General features: G+C 35.3%; 1 long non-coding RNA gene across 2 annotated transcripts; it reads right to left on the bottom strand.

Annotated features, from left to right (window-relative positions):
* Positions 1-14,984: 14,984 nt before the first annotated feature.
* On the bottom strand, positions 14,985-19,231 carry LOC110785235 (uncharacterized). Of its 2 annotated transcripts, XR_002532547.2 has the most exons (3): positions 18,889-19,222; positions 17,934-18,459; positions 14,985-17,848 (listed from the first exon to the last, which is right to left on the bottom strand). It is a non-coding gene; the product is annotated as an uncharacterized lncRNA (long non-coding RNA). The 2 variants fall into 2 exon arrangements; XR_002532546.2 differs by having other exon boundaries at positions 17,934-19,231.
* Between the last annotated feature and the right edge of the window lie 3,738 nt (positions 19,232-22,969).

Here is a 22,969-nt window from a genome sequence, read left to right as displayed (position 1 = left end):
TGTTCCGGCCGACGTCTTCTGGAATTCCGGCAAGCGGATCAATCGTCTCTTAGTTTTCTGAGAACTAGGAGGGGCAAACCCCCCAGCCCTGGGAGTGTCCTGGGAAAACACCCTTTGACGCGCTGGAGACGCCTTTGCTGACGAAGGCGCCTTCGAAACTGCCGGCTTGAAGAAAGGTTTCCCTGTGCCACCATCTTTGCGCTTGGAGGATGGCGCCGCGGTCGTGGTCGCCTTCCTCGTACCCTGGGATGATAAAACAACATCAGTTGCAAACACCGAAGGAAGATCACGTTAGAAGGCATAAGTAATACCTTCTTTTCCTCCGCGGGAAGATCAGGCTGCTGGACGGTCTGCTCCGGGTCGGCCTGCTCGGCAGCCTTTTGATGTTGCAGTGCCTGGAAGGTGCTTGCACTAAGTACCTTAGCCAACCAGGACGGCATGTCCACTCAGCCCTTGGCTGCGTCATCCAGCTTCTCCATGGCCTCGTCTGAAATAAGGAGGAAGGCGTCAAGAAAACATAAAAAAAAAAGGACAAGATAACAGAAGACTCAGGTTATAAAGTATTACCCCTCGGCATATACGGACACAAGCCCACAACCGAGAGGAAGATGGGATCGTCTAACTGATCCAAATGGGGCAGCCACCCCTCAGGTATGTAGGCCGTCTTGGTTCCCACTGTCAGCGGCTTGGCCTTGAAAAGCGACGAAATACGTTTCCAAAGGGCTGCAAAAACCGGAGGAAAGGAACCACTTCTTCCAACAAAGTTGGGTTGAAGCGTCCACCGCCTTATTCGGCTACACATCTCTAGATCAATCGTCCTAATAACAACCCACTTCTTTCGCCAGTGGTGTCATTTGGACGCCTTGCCCATGACCGTCCTGTATGCCCCCTTATAACTAAGGGCTAACCAACCCTCGGTGGCCTGAGGAACTTTGGACATTGAATCTATTCTGAGAAATGCTGGAAAAGAAGAGGTGATGCCCTCAAGTTCACACCTGGCAATGTATCCAAACATGCCGGCCCAGGAGTTGGGAGACATTTGGTTCAACCCTATCTTAAAACCGTCCAGTACCTCCACCACAAAAGGATGAGGAGGAAACCTCATGCCCAGTTTTAAAAAGGAGTTGTACACGGCAAACTCCCCTTCCACCAGACCAAAGCTGGTGCAATCCATGCCGGCTGGCATGCAGAACTTGTATTCAGAGCCCAAGTTTAAAGACGCCCCATAATCAGCTCCCTGCTCGGTTAAATAATGCAGCCATGTCTGAAGGGGGAAGATGTCGCAAGGATGAAGGTGACCTTCTTCACTCTTGGACGGGCCCGCTGGCGCACCCTCGGCATGCTCATTTATGGGGGCGTCCTCTTCCATGGGAGAAGAAGATTCCCTCTCGAAACATGGATCTTCCTCTATTTCCACCATGATATCCTGCACAGGCTGAAGAATTGGCTCAAGACGGGGGCATAACTTGAGAAATGAAGACGTCAAAATAATAGGTCGCCGTCCTCAGTTTTTGACCAGATCAACATATCATAGACAGGAGAAGGGAAAAAGAATAACAAAAATCAACAAACACGTTTTCTCAAAAGAAAAATTACCTGTTGGATCAAAGAGAAGATCTCCAAGGAAATTCAATTCCCCTAAAATGAAGAACTTCAAGAACAAAGGTTTGAAGGCTGCGGTGGTGCTACAGTATCTCTTGGTGTTTGCTGGACGCTGGAAATCGCCTTCTCTTGTACCTCTCAAAAGAATTTTAGAAATGATGGGGAAAATCACTCAAAGCAGTCACTTATTTATAGAGGGGTAAGAAATGATCACCCCTGCCACGCGTCATTACCGTACTGGATAACTCAAGAGCAGTAACAACTAACGTCCGTTTTCACTCCTCATGAGGGGCAAATGATGTGGGCTTAAATATCTCCACAATAAGCCCCAAAGAGACTGAATGGTGAGTACAGCCCACCTCCAGGTGATCCCTGGGTCCAAGGCCAAGAAGAGGGCTCAAGCCTACATATTTAAACCATAAAAGAACAAACGTCTTTATCAAAAGCCCACCTTTGATGGTGGCCAGGCCCAAGTTGCAAATGGCCCATCGGTTATTGCCCAAAGGACACGTGTCTCGAATCCCCAGTGGGCAACATATCCTGCAGCTAGGGTTGTGGGATCAATTCCCAAGAAACCTTAGCCCTATAACTCAGATCCCAAGGTAAGGGGGCATTCAATTCATTCCCACCTACCTTAAACTATCTTTGCTCTGCCTTCTCTCTACATATTACTACTCTCTCTTGCTTATACTTACTTAAGCATCGGAGGGAATATTCCTACGGGAATATTCTTGTTTTGCAGGTTGCCAGAGGATCGTGCCAGCTCATACTTGATACCTCCGAGGAACGCGTGACATGTCATCATCGTAAAAGATCCCACAACAGTATCAGTGTTTTTGCTGATGAATTGTTTTCTATACATCTCTGGCAAGGCGTTATGAGAATGAAGTCTCTTGTGCTGTATTTTTTACACATACAATATTAAAACAAAATGGTGCATCTGTTTATTCTGTTATGTTTATGTTTTCCCTTTTGTGTGGTAAAAGTAAAACATAAGAAAATGGTTGGATGCATCATACATAGTATCTCAGTAGAGAAGTTAAATCTCACTACAACAATGAAATTAAAATCGGCTTCATCTGTCGTTTCTGATGATTATTTTCACTGACATGTTATTGAGGAACCAATTGTAAGACCTCGTATTTTTCTGTAATTATAAATATATTTTATTACATTTATAAAGCATTTTTATGATTTTTAGAATTTAAATCGCATTTAAATATTATTTAAATGTATTTTATTAATTAAGAATATTTATTAGTTTAATTAATTACAAAAAAATTATTATTTCAAGTTGGGAATTTAATTGGGTTTCAAAAGTAAAACGATTTTAAATTAATCTAGCCCAATCCAATTCAAAGTTCAAGTCCAAACAAATTAAGCAAGTCCATCTTATGTTTAATGAACCCCGAAATGGAATCCTAAAGCCTAGCTCATCTTGGAGTTTCCTAAGCCTATAAATATAGGTGATTACCCTCAAAATCCCTCACTATTATTCATTAAACCTAAAAGTAAAACTCTAACCCTAAATTCCTCTTTCTTTCCTCGAACTTCCGTTTGAACGTTTTTCTCCTACTTCTGTTCGTTTTCAGACAAATGTTTCTTCTTCAAAGTTGTAGCTCTCGAAAATTTCTTGAAGTTTTCCTCAATAATCAATTGATTCCGAGTTATATATTAGAAGTTATGTGTGTTCTAAATTCCTGCTGCAGTATTTCACTTTTTCTCTCCTCTCTCTTTTGCTCTCGTCCGTGCACAGAGCCTTGCTTGTCGTTGCTGCCTTCACCCCTCACTCGTGCCCAGCCGAGCACTCCTTGATCGTGCCTTGCCCCTCGTCGCTGCACACTCGTGCACTCTCTCTCGCCCTTTCCCTCGGCACATCCACGCACCCTTGCTGCCTTGTGCCGCACCTTGTGCCCTCGCCGCACCAGCGCCCACGAGCCCGTGCTTGCTGCTTCTCCCTCGCACAGCACGCACACTCGTGCACTCCCTCTCTCACTCGACATAGCGCGCAACCCATGCTTCCTCGTTGTTGCTTGCGTCACATGCCCGCACACACAAGCACTCGTGTGTGTGTGTGTGTGACGCGCACCGTGCTCCATATTTGTTGATCCTTTTTCACCCAATGACATCAAATTCGTGATTGTACTGTGCTATAGGCCGGTTTGGTATAACTATCTTCTTCCTTGACTATTCTATTTCAATTCCGTATTTTAAAATTATATTATTATTATTGGTTTTGATTAATTAAACTGTTGGGAACGGTTATGAACACCGTATTGTGATGTTTTACGTGTTTGAATTTATGAGGATGATTTTAATTAAAAGAGTTATTATTTTCAGGTTTAATAAATTCATAAAGTGTCGATTTTTGATGTCCTAAAGTGATTTTTATGATTATTTAATACTAGGGTTTTAATCCTACTTTAATAAATGATTGATTTACGTAATTTTATGATGATTTAAATTAAGGATTTCAAACTTAATTTTCAGATTTAATCCAAAGCTTTAAAGTGTTGATTTTAATGATTTTAAAGGCCAAAAATCAATGTTTTTATACTAGGACCTTAATCGGCCAATTGAGACTATTATTTTAATTCAAAGGTTTTAAAACTCTTAAAAGTTTCTGGAAATTTAGTAATCATGGATAATAAGTAAGTTTTATTATTTTAATTATAGGAGGTGATTTCTATCCTTGATTGTGATTCGCAAAGTAGCCCCGTACTTAGATATTCGAGGTACGTACATGCCTAGGATGACCACCAAATTCATATGGACTATTTGATGATTCTTATTTGTGAATCTTGTGATTTGGGTGATTATTATGGATTCATGTTTGATGTTATGAACGAACATGTTATATTATTATTATGGAGTACATGTTTGATTGATGAGCAAGCATGTTGTGATCTATTGTTGAATTATTAAGCCTTTGTGAACAGTCATGTTGTGACCTTTTATGATCGTTGAATTATGTCAAGCATGTTGTTCAAGTTTATATGCATGTATGAGTGTTTCACATGCAAGGGTTATGTTTATGTTATTGTATAGGATGTCTAGAATACTTTAAGCTAAGGAGTTGTGCCGCAGTGCATTGTTTATTCTACCGTCGTGTAGAATACGTTTGGGAAACTTATGTGAATTGAACTAAGGACTATTCGTGCTACGGGAACACCCCGCTTGTTAACTGGCAATGTCGGGTTATCTCAATAGTATATTGAGAAGGAACAATAGGAGTAATATCACTTGAGTTCTATGTTTGATCACAAATCCTAAAGGATTAAAACGAAGTGTCAATGTTTAGTTGCTTGCATTTTATGAATTACTGTTTCTTGAGTTCACCTTGTGAATAAAATATTAATTAACGTAAAGTGCAACCCGAATGAGATTCAAAACTCTTGGAACGTATATACCTTGAGTATGAACAATGGGGGGAGTCTTGCCGGAAAACTTGTACTCCTTGAATGATACAAGCCGTTGTTTCATTCTTTCTTTTATGCTTTTATAAACTAGAATTCCGTCGGTATGGCCCGACTATCGGTAGGAGCCCGACCTTTATTTATTTTGGTGTATGGTTGGCTTCCAACACCCTTTTCTTCCTTGTATGGATATTTGTATTTCACCCATTTGAAGCTAATTCTTATTAGTCTGTGAGTCAAGTGTTAAGTGTCGAGTCTTGTCTCCATGTTTACTTGTTTAACTAAATGGCTTTTTCATGTGGATTATTATATTGTTGAGTGAAGCATGTTAGTTTAGGATTTCATTCTAGCTTGTTCGTACTCAGCTTTCGCTGACTTCGTGCTTCATGACTTTTGGTTATGGCCTTTTCCTTAATGACCCTATGATGATCCATCATTGCATTTGCGTTGTTGGGGAGTAATTTTTAAATAACAGGTTTGTAGAGATAACTTGTGGGAGAAGTTATCGAGCATGGGATTGAGTTTGAGAGTCTTTTTTCTCTTCCGCATTTATAAACTCTATTATTTTTATAAGTCGTGACTATTTAAACTATTTAATTATTAGTTAATGGATTATGAACTATTTAATGTTTTGTTTTGGGCCTTGATGGTTCCGAGTTGTACGATGGCCATTAACTATTTATTATATTTGAAAGTTAGTTAAATTCCGCTGCGTAATTCTGGTAAATAGCCTTAACCGTTATCACGGTGGCGGTAATATCTTGGTAATTCCTGTGTTTTAAGTAGGAAAATGTTTATAAAAAGCAAGGAATTATTAGTGTGTTACACCAATATTGTTTGTTGTCTTTGGAGAAGCATAATCAGCTTTGCACGCAGCAGTGAAATCATATGGGTTAAAGGTAGATTAGATTTTTAATCACTGTATTTAAGGGAGTTTCTGAAAATAAAGCAATTTTTTTAGTTTAGTTGTTTCATCATGGAAGAAAGATGTCGTACAGTATTATGTTAGCTAGGATCATACTTTTTTCCCCTTTTCTCTTGATTCTTGAAATCTATTTCAAACAAACTGGAGTGAGCTGTACCTTACACTCTTGCAGTACCAAATCACAGCCAACTTGAAAACCATTTGTTCATACATAGTCCAATATTCTTTCTTCATTGTTCGTAAGTTGGGATCACGAGTTCTTCATTCTGAATTATGTGTTCATATCTTTTTGTTCATGTATGGTTTTAGACATCACCAAGATCTGTTCGTTCAAATTAATCATATTATTTCATTATAATTACATGCATTAATTTTCCTATTATATTGACTATTATTTTCTGTTTACAGGATGGTAGATAGAAGGAGACTGGTAGATAAAAGGATAGAAGGAAGGGCATATATTGAAGTTATTTTGGACTTATTTTGGACAGAAAATTAAATACTACTCCCTCCGTTTCAAAATGTTTGTTACGTATTCCTTTAATAGTGTTTCAAAATGTTTGTTACATAAAGAATCTTTCTGTTTATAAACTTGTTACTGTTATTATTTCTAATTGGTCCAACTTTTATTTCTAATTGGTCCAACTTTTCAACTCAATAAATCTCATGCAACCAAAAGTCACATTATGACAAGTTAGCAATCCGTGTGATTTTTAATTATTGGTTCATTTTGATAATAAAACAATCTTATTGGTTGTTTCAATGATTAGTGGATTGAGGTATATTTTTTTTAATAAAAGATGAAAGCAGATTTGCACTATATTCAAAGAGAGTAATAAATGTCAGAATTTGAAAAGATGGAATCAGATATATGATGGAATCTAGAACATTTAAAAAAAAAAAAATCTTAATTATACATGTTAATAAACGTGCCAAAATCCAAACTTAACAAACATTTTGAAACGGAGGGAGTATATAGGTTCTAGATTGCTTGAACTATTAGTGCTTTTTGGAGATTCATTAATTTTCTTAATTGATGTATTTATATTATAACAATGATTTTTGTTATGGATATTTTATTTTAAAAATAAGTAAAACAAAAATTTGAAATAAATGTTTTCTTTTTGTAGTAGTGTGATGTTTTGGTATAATATTATCATTTTAATTAGCTACTAAATAAACGCGTATGAAACTGTTGCTATAAGCTCACATTAAAGTGACGCAATAGTTGTAGCAATAAATGTTGCTATAGACTCACATAAAAATGTCGCAATAGCAAGAAACGTTGCTATAGAATCACGTAAAAGTGTCGCAATAGCGGTATCAAGTAATGTTGCTATAGACTACAAAAGTGTTGCAATATTAAAGCAATACACGTTGTCAAAAACTGGTGATAGTGCTGCTATATATAATAAAAGTGTTAGCCCAAAGAATAAAATTGTTGCTAGAAATCCTAAATAATTGTTACTAAAACTAAATAATTGTCGTCTTAGATATAATAAAACTGTTGCCAAAAGTTAAAAATTGTTGCCTAAGAAAAGTGTTGCTAATGATAACTATGGCAGTAGTTTTATAAAGTTGTTGCCTAAGGCATCACAATTGTTGCCATAGAGTTATAGCAGCGCCACCTATTGGCAACGCCATATAAACTATTGCTATAGGTCTATGGCAACATTTAATGGATATTTGCCAACACATTTAGGCCGTTGCTATTGCCCTATTTTGTAGTAGTGGCATTTGTTGTTGGAGGTTTCAAATCAATTAGTTTATTTTGGGATATATTTCGTATCAATATTTCAAATGAAAATCTTTTCAAACGTGCATTAATTAGTCAATTTGTTTTTCCAAAAGGGTATAAAGGAAAAGTATAGAGATTATAATAATTGGGGTATTCTAGTCTATTCTATAGGGGGACACCAAAAGGTCATATACCGCAATGAACTCATGAGTTCCCTTATAGAATAGAGATACACGTTCCAAGAGATTTTAAGTTTATCCTCTTACACTTTACGTTATTTATATTTTATTCAAAGGCCGACTCAATGACTCAATTAAATAATACAACCAACACTCAAACACATAAACAAATATTTTTTAATATCCTTTTATGACTTGTGATCAAATTAAAGAAACACCTTGACTCTAATTAATTATTTAATCCTCCTTTGTTCAACATGATTAGATTAATATGAGAGCTCTGCCATAAAGGCACAAATAAATTAACTTTGCCTAACCTCCTTGACACGTTTGTAATTAAAAGTACAAGACATGATTACCTCCTTAAATGCACGTAATTAAAAGTACGCAACATGGTTACTAATATGCTTGTATTAAAAGTACAAACATAATTAAAAACACAATTGTAATTAAGAGTATAAGCATGATTACTATACTTGACATGATTGTAACTAAAAGTACAACCATGAATTAACTTTGCTAGCATTCATGTAATTAATAGTACATGCATAAAGTTACTTGACTAATCATGCTTGCTATTATATATATTCAACAACCATGATCAATTAATCAAGTAAATATGAATGACAATTCAATACACACTTAAACATGTACAACAACATGTATTCAGGGGCGAAGCTAGACTAGATTATTAAGGGGGGCCGGACTTTCGAAAAACATTTAACCGTAAACAATATTAAACAATACAGAGACATACGTCATACGTAGCATTAAATTACTAAAATGATATCCAACACCAATATGTTTTACAATACGTTCCATGTTGTTTTGTTCCAAAATAAGGTTATATAGTGCAAAACTACAAACATACGAATCAAACCAAACTACAAAACATACAAATTGAAATATCCTCGGTAATAACTATGCAAAAAATCAAATAATTATTTAAAAAATAACAAGAAATAAATTATAAACTAAATGATAGAATCAAAGATGGGATTGCATGGAGAACTCTTGGTCTCTAAAATATTAAATATAAGAGAAGGGACCTTTTTTTTGTTTTTAATCTCCGACCAAATTGAAACAACGAGAGAGAATTAAGAGCTGAAAATAATTTACATAGAAAATTTGAAAACTTGTTGAAGCTAACTTTTTATGTTGCCAATGAGCTTCAATACTTCAGTCGTCACTGATACACGGCAAAGACTAATGTACTACTTCTATTTTTGACTTTTTAATTCTTATATTCAAGCTAGTGGGCTTAGGGGAGCCATTCTAGTAGAAAAGTATCTAAATACTAACTTGCCAACCTTAATATAATAGCGGTAGTTGGGCCTTTAGGGGGGCCATGGCCTATTTGGGCCTCTATTATGCCTCGCCCCTTCATGTATTATAATTCTCCCTAGACATGAACGTATCTAGAATATGTAAGGTAAGGGGCCACAATTGCGATTCACTAATCAACTAGAAATCTCCTCCTATCATAAAATAATAAACCTTAATTAATCATCTATTTAATAAATTTCCAACAACATTATTTTAATTTCAAACCATCATAAATAATGTGAAATTACTAGTTTTAAATATAATTAATTAACCTAATTAATCTCTTAAAAACCTAGCATGAAAATCCATTAAAAGCATGCATTAAAACCTTAAAAATTAAAGCTTTTATACTTCTAATATAATCTAAAATTTTATTCAATCACCACATTTAAAATATTATTTTAATCATGCTAACTAATCAATACTAATACTTTAACTGAAATCCTGGCATAAAACATTATTAAAATCCAATTTAAAACTTTAAAAAATCCATGTGTTTTTATGCTTTCAAAGTAATATGAAAATTCAATCTAATAATATAATTAAAAATAATAAACATGCATAATTATATGGAGTACATTCTTATTGTTAACTATAATTACTAAAAAACATTATAAAACTAATTTAAACAATTTTAATAAAAAGAATAAGAAAAGAGAAGAGAAGAGGAGCATACCTTCCGACCACAACAGGGGCACAATGACGGCAGGGCGGTGAGGGAGCAGCGCCGAGGAGGGGCGGCGGGCACGACGTGCTGCTGCTTCCCGCTGCTCGGTTGTGGGTCACCAAAGAGGAGAGGGAGCCCAACGAAGGAGAGGGGAGAGAAATAATGTTGTTGAATCTAATCTATAACTCAAAATCAAATGATCCTTGAGGAAAAATTAAATGACATTTCAACATGTACAACTTTGAAGAAGGAACATTTGGCTAAAATCAGCCGCAGGTTTGTGAAATAAGGTCAAATAGAAGTTCGACGGGAATAGAGAGAATTAGGGATAGGGTTTTGCCTTTGTGTTTAATGAATATTTGTGAGGAGCTTTGAGGGTGATCACCTATATTTATAGGCTTTGGAGATTTGGTTTAATGATGAAAAAGACAATAGTGCCCTTGGTTTAAAATTAAAAGACATGGCTTTTAATTCTAATTTAAACTTGCGTATTAAATTCGTTTTCTTCCAAGAATAGAAATAGCTCGCCTAATTTATTTTTAAAAAAAATTCTTCCGAAAATAGAAATAAAATGTATTTCTAATTATTAAAATATATTTCTAATTAATAAAATATATTTAAATAAATATTTAAATGCAACTTTAATTTAAAATTCCTTTAAAAAGCTTTATAAATATAATAAATAAATTTATAATTAATAAAAATACGGGGTATTACATTGATAGCTGGTAGCAGTTAAAGTTTATACTCCATAATAATTATGGAGAAAATAAAAGGATTAAAAATTTAAGGGAGAGAGAATGAAGGGATTAGAAATTTCCGTAAATTACGAAGGAGAGAATTTAGGGATTCAAATTTAAGATGGTTGAACATTATTTTAAATTTGTTGTTGGCTTTTGGCTGTCAAATTGTAAATGTCTTTCATGTACTAAAAAATATGAAAGATTTTATTTCCTTATTTGCAATATGACATTAAATAATTAGTTTTTAGAATTGTTACAATTTATTTTTTAAATTAATTTAGTTAAATTATAAATTTATTAAGGGGCATTATTGTCTATTTTATAGAGGACACCGACATGGAATTTACTAAAATAACCTCAAGAGTTCCCTTCAGAATAGAGATAAGATTAAAGTAGGGATATTGAGTTATTATTTATTGTAATAAATTAATAGTGCGTGAATTATTTATTGTGAAAAAAAGAGATGTGAATAAGTGTGGAGACTATAAGAGCGATACATTATACTCCCTCTGTATTTAATTAAATGATACACTTTAACCGACATGTAGTTTTAGGATAGTGAATTAAATTAATTAAAATAAATTGAAAGTGGGGTAGTGGGTGAATGATTTATTGTAGTAAAAAGATGATGTGAGTAATTGTAGGGACCACAAAGAAGGACATAAATATATAAATATAATTAGAAGTGATGACCTTAATAGCCAAAAAACAAAAAAATGTATTATTAATTAAATACGTCCGATTATAGAAAGTGTATGTTTTAATTAAACACAGAGAGAGTAATTGGGAAGGATTATTCTTGTGTGGATCTGGTCCACGTTAATATTAGTGTGGACCCAAAGTACAGACGTGCAAAAATCATGTTCAAAAGAAAGTCCCTCCTCAATCCTCACTCTGTACTGCCATTTCCTCTCTACTCGCCTCATCTCACCTCTCGCCACTCTCTCTCTCTCTCTCTCTCTCTCGAAAAATCTTGAAGCAAATTCAACAAAGAAATAGACGAACAATTAACCGGTCTGGTGAACATGACATTTAGGTAATCGCACAATCATTCAGAAAATCGTCTTTGACTCCTAGTTATAAACCCTAATCCTCAATTCTTCAATCTCCACGTATGATTTCAAATCAAAGGAGGAGTTTTCATAGCAGCGTCGCGATGATCACAAGTGGCATCATCTAGTCTCTGTCCTCGGCAATCTCCTCTTTGTTAATCAGGCCAATCATTTCAGTTATGATGGACGCTATATAATTCGTGGTTGGATGGATGGTACTAATTGGTATGCTGAAAAATAAGAGTAGTTTATCGTTAATTTTAAAGATTTAGTCAATCAAGCTAGCAAATTTAGCTTCTTTTGGCTTCTATGATGGTTTTATTGAGGAGAGCAGGTTTTAGATGGAATTGATCTTTAGTCACCAGACACCAGGTATATATATACCAGTGTTGACGGAAAACTAGTGTTTGTTTTTTTACATTTGTTATCTCGACACGTCCAATCAATGGCTTGTGAGGCGTGAGGGGGTCGAAAAAGCACGAGGCTAATGCGTGAACTCGTCCCTCGTGGGTGTGACGATTCTTTTATTCAATCAAGTGTAATTGGATTTCCTGTGAGTATACACCCAATTGACTAGTAATATAGGAGTCGCCATTCAGTTTTTAACGACAATGAGAAAAACTGACAAAACCCGGTTATCGTGACATAAAGGGAGTGCAATTATGTTTGACCACGACGGCCGTAGGTTCCCTTGTGATCCCTGGTGTGGGGATCTCTCAACATACACCCGCAAGGTAGAGATTGAGGGTTCGGGGGACTGTAACTACCGAGAGGAGTACTTCGCTCGTCGATAACTCCAGAGGCAGGATATCCTTACTAGCTCAGCATAAATAATTGAAGGGACATGCGTTAACTATTAAACTAATCTGAGTTGATTTTAGCAATATGCAACATATAATACTAGATTGATCGCGATTATCTGATTTAGATTGCATTAAGGGACCTAGCATGATAATCCAATTTCCCAAAAATATTATATTTGTTAGGCGTGATAGAACAATCAGATTTAGTAAGTTTAACAGTTCATAAAAAGGGCGAGGAAAGCAATTAAATCATCGAGAAGGGACACATTACGACGCACCCTTGAGAGGTGCGTCACGGTTCTCAGAAAACTAACCACTTTGACTTTGCTATTTCTCCTTTTTATTTAACGAATCTCAATTATGGGACAGGATACGTTCTGTTCGATTTATGGATCGATTGCGACAGAACGCGTGAACAGTTTCGCAGCGTGAGGCTTAGGCTAAGGGTTGGAGTCAATACTCAGAATATGAATTGTGTGTTGTGTGTCCTTTTCACGTCGAATTTAGGGCTGTATTTATAGGGAAGAGTTCGTGGAAAGATAGAATTGCAGAGTTCTAATCCATAAAGAATTAGGAAAAAACACGTACCCAGGTATTTTCAGCGCCCAGGCCTGGGCGCCGAAGATTTTGGCGCCCAGAGGCAGGCGTTGAAAATAGGGTCTGGGCCGTTTTCTTTAGTCAGATTCGGATTCCTGAAATCCGTAGAGTTTGAGACTTAATCGAGTCTTTTAGTGCGTATTAACCTTGTGGCGGGATGCGTCTGGGCCCGTTACGAACTCTAGGCTCGTTAGGATTTTAATTAATACGTAACTCTTATTTCCGAATCATATTAGGAATAGGATTCTCGCAGTTTTCTATCTCATTTAGGATTTATGTTGGAATGCAACACCTAATTCTGACAGGTTTCTATCCTTTATGATTTTCCACTTTTAGAAGCTACCTTTTACGGCAGTTACTATTTTTAGCAGGTTTCCATAAATAGCAGTTTTCTATAAATATCAGGTTTCGGGTGAAATAAAAAGGGGAATTGAGATTCGTTTATTTTATAGGAGATGCGTTGTCAAGTGGAGATTTATACTTTCATCACCGAACCTTTCCCTTACGGGAATGAGGACAAAAGTAGGTGTCTACATGAGGGATGTTCTTGATTGGGATCACGATGTTGGCTACGAAGGTATTAATGTGGAACATATGTTTGTAGTCAAAGGAAAGATTCCTTTGTCCCTCTTTGGTCAGGTCTCTAAAAATAAGAAAGAAAAAAACATATACTATGATCTTGTAAAAAATTTCATTGACTAACTTAATTTTGCTAGATCTTGTGATGTATAAATTTGATGCACTATACAACTGATAAAGGTAACTCAAGGTTATTAAAATCGTGATTCTACTTTGAATCGAAAGAGACACTTAGAATCAAATCGTAAAATCGGATCGTAGAATCGTAAGATTCTATGAACAAGATAATCAAGATTTTATTCTCAAAATTCCTTTAAAATGCTTATATTATAGATAAAAAAAACTTAATAATTGAGATATATAGTTGTTTAATATCTAAATAAACAATAATTAACAATATTTATCTATTAATACCTTTCTCAACGTGATTTAAATTTATGAGGTTTTCGCTAGTCAAAAAAAAGTGTAGAATCATGTAGAATCGTAAATCGAATCGTTAACAATATTTAAACCGTAGAATCGTAAGATTCTACGATTTGAATCGCGATTTTAATAACCATGAAGGTAACTATAACTTGTAAACACGAACTCTATAGATTGTTTCAATGTTGGATTTTGTGTATTTTGTGATGCAATATATCACTAATAAGGGGGACTATAAGGAGGTAATGTGAACTATTATTTATGGTAATCTCTATAGCTTATTTTAGTGCTTATTTTAGTGTTTGTTTTTTGTTTAGTCATGTTTTCCATAAGTCTATTAGCTCAATTGGTCAAGCACTGTGTACTTTACGAGCACAAAGGATGTAGGTTCAAGTCCTACATAGGCTAACATATAGTGACCTTTTTAACAAATAGTGACCTTTCTTTTACATCATATAGTAACCTATTTAAACATAATCAATCAATCACATTTTTTAACATATATTGACCCTTTTTAACAAATAGTGACCCTTCTTTTACATAATATAGTAACCCTATTTAAACATAATCAATCAATCACCTTTTTTAACATATAGTGACCAATATTTAAATATAGTTACCATTTTTATAGTTATCGTTTGACAAAGAATTAGGAGGCACCACTACACCAAAATAACCTTTTAATAGCGCTTTTTTCAATGAATTACAGCGCTGTTAATTATAGGCGTTGTTAAAAGAATTACAACGCTTTTAATAAGCGCTATTAATTTTACCTCATTTAATAGCATTCAATATACAAGCGCTGTAAATGCTCAATGTAAAGGAGGGGGGGCATGGTATTATACGAAGCAACAACATACGGAGTATTAATTTTATACAAGACAATTTTATTGATATAATATTTGTTTAACAATTAATATACCAACACTTGCAGTTTAGAAAAAGTATCTTAATTATCATAGTAATACAATATAAAATATTTTAAATCAATTAACAACAATTCAATATAAACAACAAAAGTCATCTCATATCTCAATTACATAAAATAAACATTTCATAGCTTAGCTTTTAACCATGTACAATATCCATTGTCACAAATTGGAAAACACAAATCCTACACATAAAGCACAAAAAAATAATGTCACGCCCGATGAATCCAGTCCCATATAATCAAAAATCAATGTCATTTCGCCGAGAGCACTATGAAATAAAAAATGTCAATTAATAATCAGTTAAAAGAAATAAACAAAGTTGTCACATTTATCTATCTAGTTGTAAATAATTGGTTGAAAGATAAGTATGAGATTCAGGTATTTACATACCTACGATATTGTGGGGCACCTATAAAACGCAAGATGGAAGTGAACAAAAATAAAGAGGGAATCATGTAAGATAAAATCGGCATGAAAGCACGATCATTTCTTTCAATCTTAGAAATGTAAATCCCCCTCCATCTTCTTTAGGGATCTCCAAAACAATACCCGAATAAGGAGGGAAAACGTTATGCATGAAAACAATATAATCCTTTAATTGACAACCGAGAAATTGTTCACTGGAAACAAAGAAACTGTAATCTCTAATGACAAACAACATCAGATAAGGGTCACCAAGGTTCTGAACCTAAATAAAACAACTGACATAATCTGAACACCAAGCTCATAAGCCCTCAACATGTCCTTGTTCCTCGCAACCAAATATAGTTTTTGCAAAGATGTAGTGAAGAAGTTGTGACAAGGCGCATTCAGCAAGTTGTTTATTAATCAAATAAGGAGAGGAACCTCCAAATTGAATATCTAATACACAAGTATTTTCTGGATTATTTAAGCTCTATATGAACTAGGAACTGATTTGTATTCCCATCTGCATATGCAGCTACCAACAAGCAAAGAGCTTTAAAACTCGAGGACTATATGTCAGATACAAGTATACAAATCCATTCATTAACCACTTTTCATTAACTCCATCCTGTCCGGTTTATGTTGCTGCAGTAAATAGGAAGATAATAGAGAATGGAGGGGGTATGACATATACTTCAAATTAGACATAGCCTGATCGATGCCTGAAAAAAATTATGTTCTGACTCTCATATCATTACCTGTAACTGACTTTTCTAGCCTAGTCCATGTACTGTATGACAAGCCATGATCGCCTTTCCACTAATTTTGATTGTTTTATAGTGTCTTCTTTTCTGGTTTTTTCTGTCTACTTATTTCTGTTTGTTCCTTTGACTTCACTATACTGTTAATTTTATTTATTACTCTTTAAGAGCCTTTCCTACTCATTAACATTGTATGTTGCAAACTTGCAACCAGTTGTGATTTGTGAATGTAACCCAAAACCTGGATTAGAAAACAATAGTCTACATCATCGTGTTTTATAGAAAGTTCTGAGAAGATGCAAATGAACAGGAAGAGTAGAAATTATTATACGGTCCCGAAAAAACCAGTAATAGAACTTTTTCATTCACAAAACACTGATTAATAACATTCCCCTCCCAATATCAGTTTTGTTCTCTTCCCGACTCTCTATATTATAGGGGAGAGGAATCCCTTGGAACTCATAAGTCATGAGCATTAGCAATTACAACACTCGTATTAATAAAAGAAGGATCAATGACACATCCTAGGCTCGATCTTAACTGACATAAGAATATGGCACCCTAGATTCTAGTATCTCTGATATATAATACTAATGCACGTATCTCTCTGTTTCAAAAGTCTAGCAAGAGAAAACAATCAGGGGTAAAACAAGAAAAGAGTTAGGACATAATTTTCAAATTAAAGAAGCAAAAGTACATGTAATCTTGTGTAGTTTAAGCTAAACATAATCCTAACATATTGAGGAATTTAACTTTTCATATCCACCTATAAACATTGAGGCCTACTTTGTATTTTTCAGACTGAAACTTACTTCCTGGTCCAGTTTAAATACGAAGTATATACTGTATAGATTTTATAAACAAAGTTGTAGAATTTCAGTTCACTCTATATCAATCCCAAAAATACCACTATGATTCTTTTAAAAGTCAAGTGTACTGCAGGTTACTTGTAAGAATGTATAAAAATAATGAAGCACATAATAACGTAGTCCAAACAGAAAATCAAGATCAATATAAGACGACTTTTATACTTACATCACATAGTTCTGAACTCTCAGCAGTAGCATCTCGATCATAGGCTTATAGCCTCAACTTGAAACCCACAGGAAGAAAATAATCTGGGCCTTTACTGCACAAAACGAGGGAGAGTTTCAGAGTCTGAATTACCTCTAATCAATAATAATAACTACAAATTACAACAAGTCATGATCCTCTTCATGTTTCCGTCCTGAATTAAAACTCTTAACGCAATTTCAACTAGTAACATGAAAACTCAATATTCAACTCCCTTCCTCCGTTCCTCCGGAATTAAAATTAAAACTCTAGTACATCGATATTGTAATTTCAACCAGTAACACGACACCTCAATCCCGACAACAAACAAATTAACGGAATGAATGGTAAAAGAACCAGTTCCAATTACCAACACTCAAACATATGCAAGCATTTTCTTTGGAGTGTTACATGGGAAGATATGTTCAGCTTGCTGCATCATCTTATATGTCACATGTAAGAACCAATTGCAAAATTAAATTTAAGCGCCAATCATTTGACATTGTTGTGTTGATTACAAAAAACACAACTAATTGATTATGGAGTATGTGTTTTGGTGTTCTAAAGAAGTTGCCTGTTGTTCAACATGCGCTTTGAGTCCGTCAATCCAACTGTATCCTACACCATCACTGAATTACTCCTTCTGCCTGTACAAAATGTGCGGCCTCAGGTTACAAATGCTAACAGAAACTACTCTTTTAAACAGTTAACAGAGTTGAATGAATTGGTTACCTTTGACAAGTAAGGCTACTTGCCTGCTTCTCATCATCAAAGCCTTCCTAAGAATCCATTTCTCCATGCATTTTTGTTCCTATTTAATCTAATTACCAACACTCAAAGATATGTATTCATAGAACACTAAGCTGGTTGGGAATCAGAAGAGACATAAGAGTCTACAACAGTTTTTAGATGGATTCCACAGGATACTTGATTCCCTCAGATTAATCAGTAAGATATGGTTTGATGTTTGAGGATTTGCTTCAATGTTATCTAGGTTAATGTTATCTAATTTCTTCCAAGATGCTTCTTGGCATAGATATTGTTTGCCGAAAAAATATTTCAACTAGTACATTAGCAAAGCAAAACAAAAACACATATAGCAACAGCTGCAGTACAAGATATTGCACCTATTTGTCCAGAAAATTACCAGACTTCATATCCACTATATCATCTTTGCCATATCATCTGAAAAGGCTCTCCATATCAGAAGAACGTGCATCAAAATTAAATTTTTCACAAAAGATTGACCTCATTTTTTCTGAAAATTGTTAAACAACAGGCTTTAGAATTCTCATAAAGGATTACTCAGCCATGGGTAATTTTTAGTTTTCTAAAGTTACAGACTTACAGCAACAACGAAATATATGAGAGACAAACACAAATTTCAATTTTCCATTCTAAGAGAATAGAAAATGATCAATAGCTAAATAAAAGCGTCCACAATGAATTGAAACCTGATAAAGCTTCGTCTCGTACTACATCAGACTGGTCTCTCATGTATCTACCAAATCCAGATGAGGATATCCTCTTGAACAGTGTCATAAATTCAAAACCCCCAGTCTTTCTTTATCAATTAAAAACTACCCTTGATAAATCCCCAACATATCAAATTCATATTCCTACTCAAAACTCGCAAATTCACAATTGATAAACCCTAAAAAAATGCTAATGTACAATATATACTCACAATTGATAATTCAGCCACAACTTGAGTTTTGAGAAGATGTAAAAGTCACCGTCAAAAAACGTTTGCTAGAAAAGAAGCCAAAACCCTGTAAATTTGGATTTGGATCGAAGGGTACTCTTGAAATTTTTATTTGAGAAATTTTGGATCGAATGAATTTGGGAAATTTCTGGGAAATCTTGACTTTGGAAGTCTGGAAGTTTATAAATTGCAAGTGCTCTCATGACCTCGTGGGTAACCGGCCGGGAGTGAAGAAGTAGTGGGAGGATAAATGAGAGATCCCTTCTCTATTTATTTTTCTTGTTTTTGTTTTTGGATGTGGTAGCAAGCGTATTCGTACGTCTTGCTTAAAATAGTTAAAGTTCTAATCATAGCTTTTTAATGGCAATTAAAAATAAAGTGTTGTTACTTGAGAATCCTATAGCATTTTTTTTAAAGCGCTATTAATTAGGTTTAACCATAGCGTTTTTTAGTAAACGCTATTAATTAGGCGGTATTAATTACTTATTTTGGCGTAGTGCACAACCCACAAAAGGAACCAAAAACACCTTATAACAAGCTAAAACAACACAACAACTCCATGAAAATAAACGCAGCCTAAAGAAGTCAACTTTAGGCAGTAGACTTAACAAACAACATTACAACAACATGAACACCTTATAGTCACCTCCCCTGGGTGAAATTCATTGTTTTTGGCATTCAGATGCAACCATTGGATCAGTAGATGCATTACTGACAGGCTAAAGTCGTATCACCTAATCAAAAATAACCTAAGTCCACTAGCTAGGTAGCAAGGGAAGTCAGGATCGAATCCACAGGGAAACAGTGTTCTTTCTACTATTAATCAATTAGACTAGACTATTGGGAACAAGAGTTGGTTTGATGGTTTGCTAAAACTACGACGATAATTAAATAACTAGGAATCAATATATTAAGGAATCTAGGGCATAGGTTCACCAACAGATAACAATCCAGGACAATAAACAATCACAATAATCAACAAAGTAATTAATTAAACTAGCATGCTCTCTCGAATCGATACTAATCATAGACTTAGAATTAACGGGCTCTCGCTACGTATTAACTCTAATTCCCCCTATTGACACAAGCCTAAACATCAAATTGCATCTCTTGAATCTTAACTTGATATTGCATAACTATCACAATTAAACCTGCGCAAATCTAATTGTATAGTGAAATGAACCAATCAATAGGAATTAATTACAATGCCAACAATCACAATTATTCAATATCCCTTCATATTAATCATGGATCCCCAAACCCTAGAGATTAAGCTACTCAAGCATATTAACAATAAACAAAGCAATTAGCATGATTGAAAACATAATTAAGGCAAAACAAAAGATTGAAATAAAGAACAATACCTAATTGAAGAACAATGGCAATTGAAAGCTTGAATTTTTGATTGAAAATAAACTAAGTGTTTTAAACAAATTAGAGAGAAAAACTAAGTGTTTAATACTAGCATATGAGATAATAAGATGTCCTACTAAATTAACAAAGGCTATATTTATAGTTTAGCCCAAAAACACAAGAGAAAACCGGAATAAAACTAAAGTAAACCGCGCGCTAAAGGCTCCAGGGTTGTCGTCGCCCGGTCGGGCGGCCAACCGCCCGACGGGCGGGACGCTCGAAATCCGCCCGACAGGCGCAGGTCTGCCCGGCGGGGTTGGAAACCATCTGCACGCGCCCGGTCGGGCGCTCCTCGCCCGTCGGGCGAGTGGAGATCGCTCTTGGCTGCTGCTCTGCTGGGCGCCCGGTGTGCACCGGGCGGATGTCTGCCCGTCGGGCGCCGGGCGACTGGAGATTTCTTTGGCTTGCTCGCCCGGTGGGCGATGGGAGATCTTCCGGGCGAAAAGCTAAATATGTCCGCAACACCGAGTCTAACTTCCGGGGCTCAATCATGAACATCTAAGGCTCCCTTAAGTCGACATTAATCGTCCTGAATCCCCTCGGGATCGTGTAGTGGCCTAAATCATCTTGAAACGGGTCTAAAAAAACCAAATTCTCACTAAGTAGTCCTGAAACTCAAGGCACACTCAAATACACAGATTAGTACTAAAAACGGCTCCTAAGAGTTCATTTGACGCATAAAAGTACTAAGGGACGGCGGTGAAAACACTATATAAAACGCACATATCAATTACCGGTTTAAAGCTAAATTGTTGTTCCTCTTGTTGACGTTTAAAGTTGTGGTTGACTTGTGCCTACTGTGTGGTTTAGAAATTGAGAATCATAGTCATTTGTTTTTTGGGTGTCAGTACAGTTCAAGATGTTGGAACTAGATTGCTGATTTTTTACACATCAGTTCAACCATCAGAAGCCTGCCTCAGCTAATCAGATGGATTTATAGGAGAAATATCACAAAGTTCAGAAAAGGTGTGTATTATACCTTTGTCAGGTGCACTGTGTATCACATTTGGAAAGAGAGGAACAATGCTTTGTGGAATAGTCAGATTAGTTGCATTGATAGATTATGCAGGCTTGTAAAGCTTAATGCTAGCAATAGGATACAATCTGTCTTATCTAGAGCAATTAGCTCAAAGGGATCAAAGTTGGTTTCTCACGGCCCTTGTAGAAGGGTAGTTTTTTTTGGCTTTGTGCCTGTTATGACAGTTTCAGTGGAGGTGTGTTCCACTTCATACCCGATTTGTAATTGTTGTGCATAATATATACAATACTTTCTTATCAAAAAAAAAAAGTTGTGGTTGACTTGGAAATATCATACTTCATTTGATTTATAGTGCTTGTTCAGTTGTTTGTAATGCAAAATTGTCAGCATAGTGACCCTTTTTTAACGAATAGTGACCTGATAATCAAACTTCTTTTACCTTTAGTTACGCTTTATAACATGTACTAGTGACCCTATTTGAAACATAGTTACCCTTTATAACATATGGTGACCCTATTTGAAACATAGGAACCCTTTATAATATGGAAATTAAAGTTATAAGTTGATAGCCTATGTAGGATTCGAACCTACATCATGTGCGATTGCACATAGCTCTACTAATTGAGCTAATAGGCTTTAGGAGCTTTACATATAAAAAAAAATATGACACCACTTTCAAAGGGTAGATAACCTGCATTTCACATTTCACAATAACGGTAGAAAATGATGAGCTTAGCAACCAGCCAAATTTCCTCAAAGCTAGGAAAAGCAGCTTGAGTAGCAGGCTTATTACCAACCAACTATTTTTGAATAGCAACATACACCTTACTCAGTTAAGGGTCTAGGTTACGTTGAACAATTATTTTTTGGGCTTGGTCATTCTGAATCAAGTTTCAAGACAAAGGAACACTGGCAAATGAGTCAGAAATAGACACTACTCTAAAGGGAACTGTAGAAGAAAATGTTGGTGACATTGTTAAACAAGTAGAAGTATCAAAGCACAAAAGGCAGCTGAAGGAAAATAAAACATGCGACCTATACTTGCAGAGGTCACCAGAAGTACTACTGTCTAACAGTGACTGTTGATCACACAACAACTTCGAGTGAGGATTCCAAAAATGATTTTATGTTCAGAGAAAATCTGAGTCACAACACAAACTATTCAGACGGGTCAATCTCAAAAGAAGAGATTTTGATGAAATAACCCATAACATCACTCTACAACATATAGTGACCATTGTAGACGAAATAGTTACCCTTAAATTTTGAAGAGTTACAAATTCCATCAATTCTACACATTGAGACTAAATGGTAATATAGTGACCTTTAACGTGGGAATGGTGAATACGAGTCTATGACTAACATATTGTCTGACCAACACACAAGAAAATCACAAAATCAAACAAGCAAATTCTTGCGTTTTTCATGAATCATGAATATGTGAAGATGAAGTTATACCAGCCAAAACAAGCACACAAAGGTAAATCTTACAGATTCAAGCACCCTGCCACACTATACATAGAATTGTATATTTCAAAATAATGTCAAAGTTATTATTATACATCTAAACACTGATTTTACAAATCATTAAATCAAACCCTAAATCTTGGCCTGAAAACTCGAATTCAAACAAAAAATTCAAAAAAACTATTAAAATCAACTAAAATAAAA

Source organism: Spinacia oleracea, chromosome 3 (assembly GCF_020520425.1).
Source record: "Spinacia oleracea cultivar Varoflay chromosome 3, BTI_SOV_V1, whole genome shotgun sequence".
Classification (NCBI taxonomy): domain Eukaryota; kingdom Viridiplantae; phylum Streptophyta; class Magnoliopsida; order Caryophyllales; family Amaranthaceae; genus Spinacia; species Spinacia oleracea.
Note: the sequence above shows the minus strand (reverse complement) of the source record. Positions and strands in the feature narration are given on the sequence as shown.